Source organism: Thermobia domestica, chromosome 14 (genome assembly GCF_964235325.1).
Source record: "Thermobia domestica chromosome 14, izTheDome1.hap1.1, whole genome shotgun sequence".
Lineage (NCBI taxonomy): Eukaryota > Metazoa > Arthropoda > Insecta > Zygentoma > Lepismatidae > Thermobia > Thermobia domestica.
The window spans coordinates 190,816,165-190,833,538 of record NC_137467.1 but is presented as its reverse complement, the minus strand read 5'-3'; the positions used below and the strand labels follow the sequence as shown (position 1 = coordinate 190,833,538).

The 17,374-nt window shown below is 36.5% G+C and overlaps 1 protein-coding gene across 3 annotated transcripts in view; it reads right to left on the bottom strand.

Annotated features, from left to right (window-relative positions):
• Positions 1 to 16,251, bottom strand: part of LOC145670510 (uncharacterized) — a 40,539-nt gene extending 24,288 nt beyond the window's left edge. Inside the window, exons 1-2 of one of the 3 annotated variants that reach the window (XM_081739260.1) lie at positions 16,056 to 16,251; positions 6,179 to 6,356 (exon numbers count right to left, since the gene is read on the bottom strand). The gene's annotated coding sequence lies outside the window, so the exon portion shown is untranslated. Of the gene's footprint in view, positions 1 to 6,178; positions 6,357 to 15,803; positions 15,956 to 16,055 lie in introns of those variants that run through there. The other 2 variants (XM_081739262.1, XM_081739261.1) reach the window with 2 other exon arrangements.
• Positions 16,252 to 17,374: the final 1,123 nt, after the last annotated feature.

Here is a 17,374-nt window from a genome sequence, read left to right as displayed (position 1 = left end):
AGCAAATTCGAGATCGAAAAAATGAAAAACTTTTGTCTTTGATCTCGGTCAGTATTGCCAATCTGAAGCAGCATAAAATCCCTTCAGAACATCAAAAATTCCCTTTTTCAGTTCAAATGTTCCACAATGCGTTTAAAAAAAAATCAGTAATATGAATGTTCTCCTCGTGCGTGCACAGTAACTATGCCCTATATAACGGTCTAAACAATCTTTTAACAGTAAATGAAAGCCTAGTTTACAGCACACACATAGGAAAATGACACCTTGAACGCAAGCAGTTAATATTTTACCTCAAAATCCAGTTATTTACTGTTAAGATCATTTTAAGTTCATGAGATTCAAGAACGGATTAATCCGATTTTTATTATTATTATTAAAAAAAAAAGCAAAAAGAACTTTTCATGCAACTCAAATGATTAGGAACTTGAACAGGTTCTAGATCGAATTACGTGAAATGTGAAGAACGAGATGGAAACAAACTGTCAGAAATGTCTACCTCGCGTAAGAAAACAATATCCACGTGAAACAAGGTGCTTTGGGAATACCATCACAGCTCTTGACTGCACAAGAGGGTACACGACGTTAAGGTTTTAGCTGCTTCATGCCCTTTAATCCCTTTCTATAGTAAAACTTTTAAAAAATCTGTACTATGTATATTGTTCAAAGTGCAGCGATTCAAAAGTCATGCACTACATACTTTTATTATTACTATTTGTTCATTTATTCTATCTAGGTTTACTATTTACTTAAAAACTAGGGTATGGCTAAAAGTCTGGACCGGGCTAAATATTTGAGAAACTGTAAATGCAGTCGATCTGAAATCAATTGTTAGCAATCTTGGTGGAGGGGGAAACATTATGACATGATTAAAGTTGTCGTCCCGCCATCTTGGGATCAACTTATGTTAAATGGCAGCACGATCATGTGACATATTAAATATCCTCGTTCGAAGAGAAATCAAACGGTAAAGTTATTTTTTCCAAATCTGCAACGTTTTGGTAATGTCTTCATAATGAACAAGAATTAATCTCAATTCATTCGTGTCTAGCACAGAAAACACTTTGTTAAACCCCTTTCATTGTGGACCATCACAACAGTTCCCAGTTTTCCAGTTTTAAAATGAAATTCTTCTTTAATTTGTCTGCTTTTTTTTTTTTTTTAATGCAGACAATTTTTTTTTCTTTCTTTTGTTTGCATGGAAATCCTAGATAACCTTCAATGAATAAAAACATTCGTAGAGCTATATGGCCAAAAATTCGATGTGGAACTCTTCCCTTCTCTAGTAAATTTAATCTTCTTTCTTTGAAGTGTGAAGGATACACAGAAAGCATGCAATATTAAAACTGAACTCCTGGGTTCGATTCCCGATGAGAACACTTAGTCGAAAAAGTGTAAAATGTTTTATTGTGCCACCCATCCTGAATGAGGCTTTTCTGGGTTTTCCTCATTCACACCAGGCAAATGCCGGTATGGTACCTAACTTATAGGTCCCAGGCCGCTTCCTTCCTTCCCCAATCCTTTCTTCCTTCCCTTTCCCCGGATAGCGTGCTCGCCGAGGGACGTCATCCCTCAAACGTGACGATATAACATGGCCATAGATGCCGAAAGCCCAGAAATCTAATTCCCAACCTAAAACTCAACTATCTTCCTTTAATTTAACAAGACATAAAGTATGTCAATAAAATTTCGAAAGAAATGTGGTGGATTGATTGATGTATTGTGAATTGATATGTTTATTCGGGGGACCTGGTTTATATCGGATTGTGTCCATAGGGTTATTAGTTCAATCTACACATACACGACGGAACCTTGCAGTTTAACGTATGTATTTAACTGAACTAATTATTCACAATTCGCAGTGTACACAATACAAATGTTAGTCAAATTTATACTGAATTTTGATGTTTGAGAACAATTAATGCTAGTAAATGTTAATGAATTAGTGCTGTCGTGCCACGAATACAATGAAAAAATATATTCACTGCATTGCCCTGACTACGACAATGAATGTTTATAATAATTGAGCTACTTGGTCCCAGCTATGCTTCTTGCGTTCAACTGGCACACTCGCTCACTGACTGCTTTCGGTTAAATTTCGAAAATACGAAAACCAAACTGTCCCTACCTTCTTCATTCTTTCTGTCCGTTTCCCTTACAATAAAAAGATTCGATTTGATTCACAGTTTAGTGTTCCTTTTCAGCAGGAAGGTCATATGAGACGTGGACTTACAGCCTAACGATGAGCTCACACCGGGAATTGAACCCGGATCCCCCACGCCAAAGGCGCGTACGCTAACCGCTTAGTCACGAATGAGCTTCCTTGCAATAAAAGAGGAATCATTGGGCAGAACGAATGCCTTGTAGATATTTCTTGGTACACAACAAATATGCACGAAAAGAACACAAATTAAAAATACACATACTTGAGTGTTATAGACGCGAACAAATGTTACTGACTTACAATGTGTTCTGATTATTTATTATAATAAAGTGTTTTGGGTTATACGAGACGTGTTTTTTAAGTAAGAACATAAGTACACAGCGAAAGGTTATTTCAAAAAAGTAAATGTATTTTCAGAAAGTACAAACTTTACTCTACTTTTCGACATTGTTGCCAAGTTTGTTCAAACACTTATCATACCTCTCAACTAATTTCAAAATACCCTCTTCATAAAAACTTGCCGCCTGGTACGATAACCAAGAGTTCACTGCCGTTTTCACATCGTCATCATCATTGTAACGGTTGCCACTGAGGTGTTGTTTGAGGTGGAGTAACAGATGGTAATCGCTCGGCGCAAGATCAGGACTGTAGGGTGGGTGGTCTAAAACTTCCCAGCCAAAACTGTCCAACAAATCGCGGGTCTGGCCTGCAGTGTGAGGTCTTGCATTGTCATGGAGAAGGACAATGCCCTTTGTCAGCATGCCGCGTCTTTTGTTTTGAATCGCTCTGCGTAGCTTTCTCAGGGTTTGGCAGTATGCTTCTGCATTGATAGTGGTTCCTCGTTGCATGAAGTCGACCAACAAAACACCGTGCCTATCCCAAAACACCGACACCATGATTTTGCGCTGGGACAGAATCTGTTTGGCCTTCACCTTTACAGGCGTGTGTGTGTGTCTCCATTCCATGCTCTGTTGCTTCGATTCGGGCGTGATATGCGAAACCCATGTTTCGTCTCCAGTTACTATCTAACTCAAGAAGCCGTCACCTTCTTCGTGATAACGAATCAAGAACTTCATCGCATACTCAAATCTTTGGTTTTTGTAGTCCTCTGTTAGGAGTTTCAGGACCCAACGGGAGCACAGTTTCCTAAACTTTAGGTGTTCAGAAACAATTTTGTAAAGCACTTATCTCGACGCGCCAGGAAATTCGTTTGAGAGACCTGTTATTGTGAAGCGCCTGTTCTCACGAACCCTCGCTTCAACTGAAGCCACCAAATCGTCTGTAATCGAAGAAGGGCGACCACAGCGGTCCTCATCATAGACGTTGTCACGGCCATTTTTGAATTCTCGTACCCACTTACGCACTTTGCTTGCACTAATAACATTATCACTGTACACTTCGCAAATCTGTCGATGAATTTCTCCAGCAGACAGGTTTCTTGCTGACAAAAACCGTATTACTGAGTGAACCTCACACGCGGCGGGCGACTTGATAGTCTTAAACATTGTGAAAGCACAGAACACAACCGTACAGGTCAACTACAGAGCTGAAACTGAGCACAGTTGTTCCCGAGGCATGCCGGTACACGACGCACACGCTCGTTGCGGTATGCGCGCGAACTACTAGTGTCTACAACAAAACGGACCTTACTTAAAAAACACGCTTCGTAAATACAATATTGCATACAACTAGCAAGTTTTCCTTTGGCACATCTGAAACACATTATTATCATTAACTTACGTAGTAATTATCATAAGTGACAGATCATAAATTTAAAGTATAAATTGCACAGTATTTAATAATAAGGCATTTAGTAACTAAATATTTAACTAAAACAAAGAACAAACAAATGAACCCCAAAACAGAGTACTCACCTAAGCATCCAAATAGCAAACCAAACGCAGAAATTTCAACAATAAATTTTGGCCAACTTCAGTGCGTATTCCTTACAAACTTTACATTACATAAAAGTTCAATTTTCTTCACTGCAGAAATAATGTTTCTCGAAATACTGCCGTTAAATTTATTTGTTAATCTATTCATTCCCTTTAAGTTTGGATTCGGTTAATTAGAAGATAGCATAAGTTATGGCAAGTTAATTCAGCAATACTTTAAAAAATATTTACATTATATTTAAAGCGAATGAAATTGATCAAAACATTTAGTTCTTCAAGCCACATAAATTTCTTGAGGGAAACGCACTGATGTAAAACTTGTCGCTAAAACCAATGTGATTATTCTTATTTGGATTCTTAGTTGAATACTCTAAGTTGAAAGTTACGACTGTTGTGAATTTGTACATATACAGGGTGTTTCAAAACAACACCGACGTTTGGGAGGTGATTCCTGACACTAAAATAAGATAAAAAGTATAGAACAACCTGGGTGCACAAATGTTTCCTTTCGGAGTTATAGGCTGCCGAAAACATGAAAAAATGAACTTTAAAGGTCCATACCTTTAAAACTATGGGACCTACCGTAGTCGGGTCAAGACTTCACTTAGGAACTAGTATGTACTCTATCCAAAGTTTCAGAAGACTGCGGTACTTCCGCAACAATTTTTATAGAGGTAGTTGGTGAGTACTTCAAATTATGTACCGGTAGCCGAACTCCCTCTATAAAAATTGTTGCATGAATACCTTAGGATTCTGAAACATGGATTTTTGGATAGAGCACATATTAGTTCCTAAGTGAAGTCTTGATCCGACTACGGTAGGGCCCATAGTATTGGAGCTAAGGGCCTTTAAAGTTCGTTTCTTCATGTTTTCGGCAGTCCATAACTACGGAAGGAAGCATTTGTGCACCGAGGTTAGTCTATACTTTTTGTCTTATCTTGGTGTCAGGAATCACTTCCGAAACGTTGTCGGTGTTGTTTCGAAACACCCTGTATATACATAAGGTTTTAGTATATGTAAAACAAAATATGTCAGATTTGCAGCGTAGACAAGATATGCCTATTCATTCATATAACACAAGATCTGCGAAATAAGTTGATATATTGTATAGCAGGCTATCAAAAATTAAAAATAGCTATACAATACAAGTATAAAATTTGTGAACAGACTATCAATACACATGCAAAATTTACCTATTACTCAATTTAAAAGTAGAGTATATGATTGGTTAGTTGCTGTACCCTATCGCAATGATAAGAGTTCGTGGAAGATAAAAATATACTGACATAGGTAAAGAAAAAAGAATGTACTTGTATAACTTTATTTGACGTTATCTATTGTCTGTATACAGACTTGATGACAATAAAATACAGGGTGTTTCAAAAGTCCCTTACTACCCTTTTAAAATCCGTATGGATGTATTTATGTTGAACTTGATGTAGGAAATATACAATGGAGCTAGGGGCACACTATTTGAATGATGGTTCACGGACGGCCGCCGTCTTGAATTTTATTTTTTATTCCAAACGATAGGTGGGTCATGTTATACATGACCTTACGCTAGAATTAGCTCGGGATATCAAACCTGAAATCAGATTTCAAGTATCTTTATTTGGTGCGAAGTTATGAACAACGACAACTGATGCTGACCTGTTACACAATGTGCTCCACATGTGACACAGGGTGACGTTGTGGATGAAGCTGATTGAAAACGGCTGCTACTGCACGGGCACTTTTCCCACCCCGCAGTTTAAGGATTTGGATGCGTTGCTCAATTATTAACGACATGATTCACCACCTTGAAAAAGAGGAATAATCACCAAATAAAGATACATGAAATTTGATTTCAGATCTGACATCCTGACCAAATTCTAAAATAAGGTCATATATCCCATGGCCCAGCTATCGTTTGAAATAAAAAAAAAATTGAAATTCAAGATGGCGGCCGTCCGCGAACCATCATCCAAAAGGTGTGCACCTAGCCCTATTATATATTTCCTACATCAAGTTCAAATAAACATATCCGTATGGACTTTAAAACGGGTGGTACGGGACTTATGAAACATCCTGTATTCTATTCCATTGCATTTCCATTTTAATTACTTTACATGCATCTTATTACCTTTTTAAGAAAATGTGCAGCTACCTTCTTTGCATACAGATGACACACATTGTGCTGAATTTCAGCGACGGAAATATTCACAGCTCGGAAGAAAACCACGATAATATTTTATTACGTGATTACACAATAGTCTGCTGTCAATCTAGACGCTCAACTTGGCCATAATTGATATAAATTCCTGAAAAGGAAAGAAAATAACGTGTAATTAGATACTTTTTTTTTTTTTATCTTTACAGAGGAAAAGCAAAAGACGTAAATAAAAATTTAGGTCAGTTAAAAGCCGTAAAACAAATTCTTAATTTTTAACATTCATCTGTATCTTCTATGATTCCAAATACGTGCATACTATCTTCTGCTATTTATTTCGGAGAACAAATATTTCCCTTCACTTTCTCAAGAAATATTCCCCTTCTCTTCATACCTCAGGACAATTCTCATTACACAATAGTGAAAAGTGTTAATTTTAATTTTATTTCTGTCGAGGAATTTAAAGCTTAAAATATATAAAATGATAATCATGCCTGTTGTTCTGTATGGTTGCAAAAAATGGTCGCTTACTCTAAGGGAAGAACATAGACTGAAAGTACTTGAGGACAAGATTCTGAGACAAATATTCGGACTCAAAAGGAACAGGAATGGAGAATGGTGGAAACTTCATAACAAGGAACTGAATAATTTATACTGTTTACCGAACATTGCTAGGGTCATCAAGTCTAGGAGGCTCAGGTGGGCAGGTCATGTAGCCAAAATGTAAGAAAGTAGGAACACTTTCAAAGTTTTAACTGGAAATCCAATCGAAAAACGACCATTAGGAAGGCCTGGCCGCAGATGGGAGGACAATATTAAGATGGATCTCCCAGAAATAGGGATACAAAGTAGACTGGATCAAGTTGGCTAAAAACAGAAGTCAACAGAGAGCCTTTGTGAACGCAGCATTGAACATAAAGATACCACACTTAGTTTTAGTTAGTTAGTTAATGCTACACTTGTAAAATAAAACACAGGTTTTATATACTGATCAACAATATGTAATACAGTCCTTTCTGTATGCGCTTACTTATTTTAACCATCGTAAAGCACTTGCATTGATTGTATACTTGTAAACACAGGTGTATTGTTTACTATTTAAAGTCAGTCCCCTGCAGAATTTTGTTCCTTACAAACACGTCAATTTCTAAAGTTTATTTAAATGATCAATTTTAGGGACAACTTTCGTGAAACCCCGCCAGCTTTTAAACATGACAATGCAAACTTATGAGTAGGGAAGATTAGATTACGTTTGGTGGTAGTCCTGCATTTCAGCGTCGTCAATTGAAATCTATTGCTTTTAGTGTTGCAAGCTACTACTAATGAAAGTCGCAGACTGAGGCACAAAAAATGTAGTCAGTGCTCAAAACTAAATAATTAATTTGCGCTCATCGTGTTCCAATACATGGCTACACATTAGTGAAGTTACCCAATATTAACCTCGAATGTGGCCTGCTACGCCTTTCGTACGTGGGTATACAAGGTGTGTTAGCAGAAAGTGAGTGAGTGTGATTTTTTCCAACAAAAATAACATTACAGCATACTACTTTAAGAGAAGGAAACAAAACTTAGCAACACTCATGAGTAATATATAAGTTGAGAACAGAACGATCTTTGAAGCATAAATAAAAGAACCCCTGCGCAAAAGTCGCGGCTGGCAACGTTAGAGATTACTCCGGGGTAACTCCACTAACGTGTAATCCATCTATTCTAACACGATACCCGTAAACTGAATACTTAGTTTTGAGCACTGGCTACATCTTTTTATGACTGGGTGTGCGACTTTCATTATTAGTATGTTGTTGCATTGAAATCACTACAGAGTGAGGCAAAAGTCTCGCACAAACCTTGTATTTTTGAAACGCTTTGAGGAAACATGACGGAACTTTGGATGTGGGTAATTGGGGTGGGTGCGCACCAGACAGTGTCATTTGGCATCATGGTGGTTATCTTGAATTCAGTTCCAATATCTCAAATGCAAATGGGGGTTACGCGACACATGATTTTACGCTAGAATTTCACCAGAAATACATATCTGAATTTATTTTTCACCTAACTTTAATCAGTAATGGAATTCATTGAAGTAAACATTGCATACTGCATCATATAAACGGGTTTTGATTTGTCTTTTCATGTGACGTAACATGGCTCTCACCTGCAAAGAAACTATTGCAATTTTCTTATCAGTGAAGAATGCAGTGCTAGAGCCATCGCTGATGACTTCAATGTTCAGCATCCAGTGAAGGACAACATTGCACATACCACAATGTCGTGTATTTTGCAGAATTTTACAGTCTTTGGATCTGTTCACGACAAACAACGCAGTGGACGCGCAAGGACTGCAACGGATGAGGCAATAACAACGGCAGTTATGGCATCCTTAGTGAAAAGCCCGAAACGATGTATCAGACATTTACCTGCAGTTCCAGATGTAAGTCATAGATTGATACTCCGTGTGTTGCACACAAACAAGTGGCATCCATACAAACTCCAACGACAGCAATCCCTAACGGAGGATGACACAAGATACGAGAATGCAATTTGCAGAATCGGTGGTGACGGAGTGTAACGAGAATCTCACGTTTTCTCTTAGCAGGGTTGGCAAAAACCATGGTTTTTATTGACACAAAAAAAAAAAACAGGTATTTTGGTTTAAACCCGTTTTTTTAAACCAGATTTTTTTGGTTTAAACAATTTGCTCTATGTATTTATATCACATACAGACAGAAATAAGCTTTTCTCGCCTTGATGTTAGTATGCAACAACCGGGTTGTGCTGGAAGGGGTCACATAAGCTTAAAGCGGAATCCAAACTGCTTCTCGGCTTACATCCGAGAGAAATTGTCCTCCATTTGAGCTCGAAACCAGGACTAATTGGCCACAAATGTGATACGTCTGCCGACTCACTCACGAAGGACTCCTGATAAAAATACGTTGATTGATCTTTACATATTTGTTAATATAATCGTCAAGAGTCATTAGGGCAGGACAAAAAGACAAACAATTGCACAAGTGGAACCATTATACAGAATTACATATGGACAATTTCAAAGTACTACAGAGTACAGGAGAACTAATTTAGTCCAAGTCAGTACACTACGACTTTTATTAGTTCAAGTTAAAGTTATATAACGACTTACTTTGCTTATCAGTAAGAAAAGTGAATAAAGATACGAATTATTTGAGTCCACTTTGGTTCTGACTAGAGACCGGATGTTTAGGCACTAAAAACCTAGAAAATAGGCAGGCAAATAGGCACTAAAAATTTAAAAAATAGGCAGTAAAATAGGCACTAAAATGTAGCTCGAAATAATGAAGATAAATACTCAATACCATTAAAAAATAGATTCAAGTTATAAATAATGCTCAAAGAATATAGAAACATACTTCTTTGTCAATATCTTCTTTTATTGCATATATAAAAACGAAGCTTGCTATGTATTCCATATATACTGGGTGAACCTGGAAGATGTGCACATACTCCGGGAGGTGATTCGTGACATCAAAAGAATACAAAATCCTCTTGCATGTTGTGGAATTCCGCGTCGTATACGAGTAACAGGGGGGCCAACTTGAAATCGAAAATCGAATCCTGACAATTGGAGCGAGACATAAAAGTGTGTACATACTTTGGGAGGTGATTCGTGACATTCAAGAGGACTTTTTTTCTTAGTTTCATGTCACGAATCACCTCCCAACGTATGTGCACATCTATCTGTTCCAGTCCAATTGTCAATATTCGATTTTCGATTCCAAGTTGGCATCATTATCACTCGCACACGACACGGAATTCGACAAACTACAAGAGAAGTTTTTGTCTTCTTTTGATATCATTCATCACCTCGGAAGTATGTGCACATCTTTGAAGTTCACCCTTTGTATACATTGTAACGTACCACGTGCTTGTGTTTACAAACACCTAATATACGTATATATGTATGTATTATTTATGTTATATAAATTATATATTTTTCCAATGAAGGCTTATTTTGAAGAAAATGCATAGAATAGGCAACATTAGGCACTAAAGCAATTATTTAGGCAGTATAGGTCGAAATAGGCAAAATAGGCAAAATAAAATTGGCTTAAATCGAAACTATAACCCCCTATAGAAACCTTAAAACGTTATTTTTGATCATATCTTTAATATTAAAGAATAGGCATTTTGCCTAACATCCGGTCTCTAGTTCTGACCCATTTATACATAAACAGTTACCAAAGATTCTTGTTATTTCAATAATTACCTATCGCGGGGTTTGTATGATCCTTCCCCCAAAAAGTACAGCATTTCGATGTATTTTATCAACAGTAAACATTATTAAAACGACACAATATTTAGAATTTTCCTTTGGTTGCATAGCAATAATAACAAACTATACAAAATCACAAAAGAAACATCCATAAAGTTACATAAAAAAGTTGTTTTTGTAATATAATCTCTTTGAGTAAAGAATGGGGAATTTACGTCTGAATAGAGTACGAATTATATATGGGAGTGAAACGTGATAACCCACAAATGTGTGTTCATCAAGATTTTACGAATAGTTACACTTTTACGAACACTTCATTTTTTGGTTTAAACCAGTTTTTTTTTAACAGCTGGTTTAAACCAAGATTTAAACCATGGTCTAAACCAGCCAACCCTGCCTCTTAGTGTGTTGTTTAGTGATGATGCTCTCTTCCATGTGAACGATGAGGTCAATAAACAGAATCACACTTATTGCTCAGACACAAACCCAGCATGGACAGATGCCTCGAGGGTAATTGGTACACAAAACGTGATGGTATAGTGTGGGATCTGGAACACCTATATCATCGGGCCGTTCTTCATCCATGGGAACCTAAACGGGTACAGATATCTTGACATGCTGCAGGAAGGTGTTCCCATCACTGCTGAACCCAGAAGGTGACTTCCCTGCCTTTTTCCCAACAACACTGTTCGCCTCCTCACTATGTTGTGTGTCAGGGAGTGGTTAGGTGCACAGTTCCCGGTAGAGATGCAAGGGCTCGGAAAAGAAACGGCTTTTTTCCCGGGCTATGGATTGATCGTTGAGGGCCAATTAAGTGGCCAGCCCGTTCGCCCAACCTGACGCCCTTAGACTTTTATCTGTGGATAAATCTCGAAGCACTTCTCTCTCTCTCTCGCTATATATATATATATATATATATATATATATATATATAAGGGCGAGTCAAAACTTATCTACACTTTTGTCATAACTTTTCTACAGAAGTTTGCACCAAAGAGGAACAACGAGCAGTGAGCCGATTCCTCTGGTCGGAGGGTGTCAAAGGGTCAGACATTCATCGCAGACATCAGCCGAATCATGTGTTTTGTCGTCGCTTATTACAACAAAACTGTCAGTTGTTCCATAGTAATATACCACAGCCGTAAAGATGGAAATTCGCGCGCTTTTCCGGTGATAACTCTGAATTTCACTTTGCAGAATAACAGTCCAGTTTTCAACGAAGTCCACATGAAGTAAAATAGAATTTGTATCTTGAAATTTTATACGATGCTTTCCGGTAGTGTAATTAATTATCTTTGGATTTGTAGTCATGAATTACAATTCTTACAGTTAAACCAGCAACGTACTATACGAAACGAGATCATTGATTTCCTATATGGTACACGTAACACTTTCATTTTCATCAGGATCAATAATTAAAGACTCCACACTTATTCCTTCTACTCCAGGACATTCACCACATTCTTGAAGAAGACCTATCATTTCCTGCGGATCATACTACTAAAGAAAACAGGTCACTCATGACAGCTTCAATACAAACTGCATCTATGATTTGTTTTAACGCAGTAGGAGCTAACTTGAAATTTGCAAAGTAAAGTACACACATTTCCCTCGCAGGTTGCGGACTGATCCATTTTGGTCGAATACTATAAAATTTGGAGAAACCCATTCTTATGGTAGGATTGTTGTGTTTAAAAAATCCGTAAATTTCTTTGATGGAACGTGTAAGAAAACGTTTCGATTTTTAAAACTTTTTGTCCATTTTCGATCACTGTAATGACATCGCACTTATTGGGACTTTGTCTGGAGCATTCAAATCATCACAGAGGTAGTAGTTCAGGCTTTTTATAGATCATCGGAATTTATTGGATGGCCGTTTCAAGTAAACTTAAAAAGTGTGTGTTTCGTAATTGTAATTTTCATCTCAGATTACTTCGATTTAAGAAAACTGATGAGTAGGGGGGGAAGGCTCATTCTACTATTTCAGAGAGCACTTTTGATCAAACTAATAAAAAGGAGCCAGGAAAAGCTCTTATTCTTCATTTAATGAATGTGAACAACAAACATTATCAGATTGTTGCACTTCTATTATTTCCAGTGTTGCCAACTGTGACATCGAAGTTAACGGAACTTCGTTAACTTCAGAAGGCTGTAGTTAATTCATGAAGCACTGGCCGACTCTGATATTTGGTGTGTTTATTATTCATGTAATGTTGAACCATCTGACAAAATTTCAGAATTTTAAAATATGGTGTTTTCGAGAAAATGGAGCCCAAAAATTGCGATTTTTGAAAATTTGACAATTTCTCTCTTTTTTTTTTTTTTTCTTCTTCGGCGAAACGGTTGCACACCCAAGCGATATATTTTTTTTCTGAAAGCAGATAATGACGTCTTAGCACCGTGAAAACAGAATTTTAAAATTCGAACCGGAACTGTTCGAAAAAATTCGCAAACTTCGACTTTTCAGATAAACTGACGTTCATTTCTTAATTTATGAAAAAAAAAAGGTACGCATGCGCAAACCAAACTATAATAAAATATAGTTCATTTATATTCCCATGTACATACCACAACAGGAATTAAAATTCTATCTGTCTCTATAGCTGAATGATGGGGCTACGAAGTTCACCATTTTCCATGTCTTCTACAATTCATAAATTGTATTCCCCAACTTTGACGGCTCATTACTTGGCGCGAAAATTTTTTTCGACAAAACAAAATAATATGGGTCTCTTTAAAACATGTCTAGTTGCTAGAAAAATAGTTTTTTAACAGTATCTGAGATGGCGATGGTACATGCTCTGTCTGAATTGAAGTGAAAGGCACCATATATGGAGGCGGAAAGGACTATTTAGCGGAGAAGTACACTTATCAGGGTTGGCAAAAACCATCGTTTTTATTGAAAAAACCAATAAACCGATTTTTTTGGTTTAAACCAGTTTTTTTTTTTTTTTTTTTTTTAATAATAATAATAATAATAATTTACTCTATGTATTTACATTAAATATGAACAGAAATTAGTTTGTTTCGCCTTGGTGTTATTATGCAACAACAAGGTTAGGCTGAAAGGGGTCACATGAGCTTGAAGCGGAATCCAAACCGCTTCTCGGCTTACATTCAAGAGAAATTGTCCATTTGGACACGAAACTGGGACTAATTGGTCACAAATGCAATTACCGACTCACTCACGAAGGACTCCTCATAAAAATACGTTGTACTGATCTTTACATAGGCATACTTGTTAATATAATTGTCAAGGGTTATTTCAGAAGGACAAGAAGATAAACAGTTACAAAAGTAAAAACATTATACAGTATTATATATAAATCGGGAAACTCCCGCTTTAGCCACTGGTAAAATCCAGTTATTACTTTAAATGTATTTGTATGTAAAATTTCAAGGTCAACGTATGATAATCACTACGCTAAAACTGCGGTATTAAATTACAAATTTGGTATGTAGATATTATTCAATAAAATTAAAACCAAGTCAAATCCAAGCTGATGTTCGAAGCTACGTAGGCAGTTGATAAATTTGGCAATTTCTATCAATATATTTAAGCAACCTTGGCTTCTCTATAAAACAACAGGCATTCATTCAAGTAGAAATATATAATTTGGTTTCATTTCGTATGTTTAGGGTTAACATCCTTATGAAATACCAAGGTTATTACGGAGAAGACTTTCGCTTAGAGGGACACCTCGAATCGCTACTTGGTTTACACTTGGGGCCGCGGTGACTCAGTGGTAGAGCGTTCACCTCTTGCTTGGGGTCTCGGGTTCGATCTCAGCCCCCGCCAAGTGAACTTTGTGGTGGACAAACACCATGTGCGTGGGTTTTCTCGGGGTTCTCCCGTTTCCTCCCACTTTCTTCATTCCACCATTTCATTCATTACTCACCATCACCGTCTCCTTTAGCCTAACCGGCATAACCGTGGGACGTAAAACTCAAAGATTTCATTTCATTGGTTTACACTTGAAAGATGGGTTGTGGTTCAACCAAGAAATAACACGGGACCCCTTGATTAAAAGGTGAAAAGTAGATAAACGTAATGCTGATGGTTTGATATGTGGAAACGTCACCATGAAGTTCACAGGATTTAAAACTTTTTTTTTTTAACCATGGTCTAAACCAGCCAACCCTGACGCTTATTATGATTTATGGGGAAGGCAGTGTGGAAATAGTAAGTAAATGACAAGATTGTGTCATATCGTGTTTGAGTTTTATGGACTTATACAAAAGTAAGGAGTATCAGTTGTTGGAATCGTGCGAAAGGCATGGTCTACTAAACAGGTGAACAGTTTATCGTAAGTGTGGAAACGAATTGAAACTACAGAAAAGAAGAGAAACATCTAATGCTGCATAGTTTGCAACGGGTTAAGTTCCAAAGTTGGGTGTCCGTTTCTAGCAAAATTTTTAAAATTTCCAGGAAAGATATGGATAATTTGATCGTTTGTGTGCTTGATAATATATAAGTCTCGAAATATCTGTTTGTTTGTTATATATAAGCGGTTATAAACATGGAACTATACGGCGAGCGGAGGAAACTACTTGGCGCAAGGTAACCGAACAGTTCCATTGTGGGAAAAAACGAGCATTTATGTTATCAAAATGGCGAATGTACAAGGACAATGAACTAACACTTTTAACATTTGTGAAACAATACGTTGATAACGAGCAAAATCTTTTAAGAGTTTGTGAAGAGCACGGATTAATGAACCTAATAACAAATTGCAGAAGGTGTGCAAAGGAAATAACAGCGAAAAAACGTGGCGAAAGCGGACGCCCAACTTCGGAATAAATGCCTTTGCAACACTTAATAGTTCGAATATACTAATTTTACGATATAATACAATACATACGAATGCATAACTAGCTAAAGGGAAGAATGCATGGAATTAAAAAATATTTACTGTTTTATGTGAGTGTAATCTGACGTCGCCATCTATGCGATTTTTTTACAGTCGTTTTTATAGCATATGTTCCGAACGCGTATTTAAGCACGTAAGCAGAAGTCATTCTAAAGTGATTCTGCACCAATGAATGTAACTCTTGGTTATAGTTAAGGAGCCGTACTTCCCATTCAGGGAAGGACGAGAAACGCCATACTTTCAGGAATTATTCATTGACTATCTAGGATGTTAAAAAGCAGGTAATAGACTGAGTTCTTGCCCTTGTACTTAGGGTGTTTAGGTAGTGCAACAGTAAGATGTATCCTCGTGCACGGGAGATGAGAAGTAGCTGTTCTTAACTATTACCTAACTCTTATCCTAAGAAACAATTTCTACGACACTGAGTAAATTTCGAAATGAAATATTTGTATACAATAAGATAGCAAGATTAGAATACCACATAGTCATTTCCAATGCACAGAAGTTTGCACAAAGATTATAAATCTGTATCAGTGCAGAACACCTTAGAAAACCATTAAAACCAATAAATCAAAGAAAAATGCTATTTCAATTTGACAGGCTATTCTTCATCTGCACCACGAATAAATTGCCATGTCCAGTTGGTGGTATTGTTAATACACAAATACAATATTCAAGTCATATTTTAAAGATTTCATCATCTATTTCGATTTTCGATCTCCATTCTTACCTGTAAATGCACACACACCGTGTGCTAACAAATTACCAGATACATCTCCCAGATTTTTGAGAAAAAAAATACATGTAAAACTTAATTAGTAAAAATTATATACACGGCATTTGTTTATCGACAATAAATTAATGGAATAGCAATAACTACGGTCGCAGCTTTGGAGCTATGTCGTTTAAATTACTGTGTAGGAAGTGATTATGAAAACAGAAATTGATTAAAAATCTGCAATAAAATAGCAAAGCTTAGAAATGTAAGAAAAATTGATGGCACAAATGAACCTGATTGTCTGGTTTCGAATATTTTGACACAATTATAAAATACAGAGATCCGGCGGCACAACGATAAATTGTTATAAAACATTAAAAAAAAGTGTAAAAATGTAGAAGACAATTGCACGTAAAAAAAAAAAGTGGATATAATAATACGGTGCAGTTTTACTATAAGGATCCACAGATTGTCCAAGGCCCAAAAAATTTAGTGAAGTCTTTAATTTAACCATTTTATGTCGATAACAGAACCTAACGAACCCCTGCGGGGCTTCTAACCCATTTCTACTCCTACTCCTACATCAACTACTACTTATATTATGGATCCGTGTAGAAAAACTGCACGAATAACACCATTAATTCCAAGTAGGTTATCTTCGTACTAGTTAAGATATGTTATCTATGCCCACTTGAAATGGATTTGATTTGCTACCAATTCGTAACAAATGTTAAGAGACAAATGAACAATTAATATCTGTTAACTAATTCTGTTAACTGTTAACTAATTAACAACTGCTACTATCTCTGCTGGTGTTCCTCAAGGCTCGATTCTTGGGCCAATTCTTTTTTTTATTTTACATAAATGATCTTGTTTAATATATGTATCCCCAAACATATTGTACTATATGCTGATGATGTAAATGTCCTTGTAACAGCGGACAATACAATTGAACTAGAAAGTAAATTAAAACAAATTGTAGAGTGTTTGATAAAATGGACATCTCAGAATCAACTGCTGATAAATGCAAAGAAAAAAGCACTAAATTTTCATTACTCATGTACACCTCGAACAATAAAACCTTCCATTGTGATAAATTCAACTGATGTAGATTATTCAAAATCCACTAATCCACTATATCAAAATCCACTAAATCCAAAAAACATCACTATACATAATATCCAAAATTGTCCGAATTATGAAGTTTTTCCACTTGTTTCTACATCGTGATTAAAATTTTCCGATCTATGAAAATTCCTTTAACTTGTTTCTACAGAGCAATAAAACTTTCAGATTCACAAAAAGTTGTTTTACTTTTTGCTTCAAAATGA